Source organism: Aptenodytes forsteri, unplaced genomic scaffold (assembly GCF_000699145.1).
Source record: "Aptenodytes forsteri isolate BGI_AS27 unplaced genomic scaffold, ASM69914v1 Scaffold2, whole genome shotgun sequence".
Lineage (NCBI taxonomy): Eukaryota > Metazoa > Chordata > Aves > Sphenisciformes > Spheniscidae > Aptenodytes > Aptenodytes forsteri.
Genome location: NW_008795695.1, coordinates 15,724,438 through 15,725,418, shown reverse-complemented (window position 1 = coordinate 15,725,418; position 981 = coordinate 15,724,438). Strand labels below are relative to the sequence as shown.

General features: G+C 47.3%; 1 protein-coding gene across 2 annotated transcripts in view; it reads left to right on the top strand.

Moving 5' to 3' along the window:
* The window catches only part of ATP6AP2 (ATPase H+ transporting accessory protein 2), a 14,123-nt gene that overhangs the window by 574 nt on the left and 12,568 nt on the right, over nt 1-981 (top strand). The window lies entirely within an intron of this gene.

Below are 981 nucleotides of genomic sequence, written 5' to 3'. Positions count from 1 at the left end.
CCCTCCCCCCCCGCCCACCCCAGCTCCTCCAGAGACTGTGCTGGGAGACTTCCCTCTCCCTTCCCAGCACAGGGCCGTCTGGAGCGTGGTACGGGCACGCATCGCTTTGTTACCTTGTGCGAATCTCCACGCTTTGCCGAGCTGCTCTTGCGATCGCTGGAGGCTTTCTGTCATTCCTTGTGAGTCAGGCTTGTGATCTGCGCTTCAGGCTTCCAGGCCCCGTGAATAGTTTTCGCTCGGTATACCTTAGTTCTTCGGTCCAGGTTCACAAAGGCTTTTGAGAGCCGAAGTTCTCCTGAGGTACAACTTTGGTGAGGTAGAAGTTTGATTAAGTCTTCCGTAGGTGGGTGGATAACAGTATGCAGGATGAATTGCATCTCAGAATTTATTCTCTAGACCTCACTGAATATGTGGCCCGGTGGGGTATTGTGGTCAAGGAATTATAGTGTGTCTGAGGAAGAGGCTTGTGTTCCCAAGTTCAAATTCAGTTTTGCTCATTGAGGCCTTGAACAAGCCTAGCAAGGCAAATTTGGTTAAAAAGGGTAATGCTCTAATTTTATTGACCTAAGCAACCTTGTCCCGAGTAAGCCAACTTATCCTAAATAATGCGTGTGACTGTCTTATAGCCTTGTGGAAAATTAAAGTAACATGTGAAATCTTAAAGACTGAGCAAAAATGTTTGTAGCAATTTTGTAAATTCCTTCCTAAGCAAATTCATCTGGAAACATTTCTGTTCTTCCAAATACAGGTCTGTAGCGGTTTAACCTCAGTCGGCAACTGAGCACCACAGGGCCACTCGCTCACTCCCCCCCCCCCCGCCCCCGGTGGGATGGGGGAGAGAATCAGAAGAGTAAAAGTGAGAAAACCATGGGTTGAAGATAAAAACAGTTGAATAATTAAAATAGAATAAAATCCTAATAATATACAAAGCAAGTGATGCACAGTGCAATTGCTCACCACCCGCCGACCGATGCCCAGCCA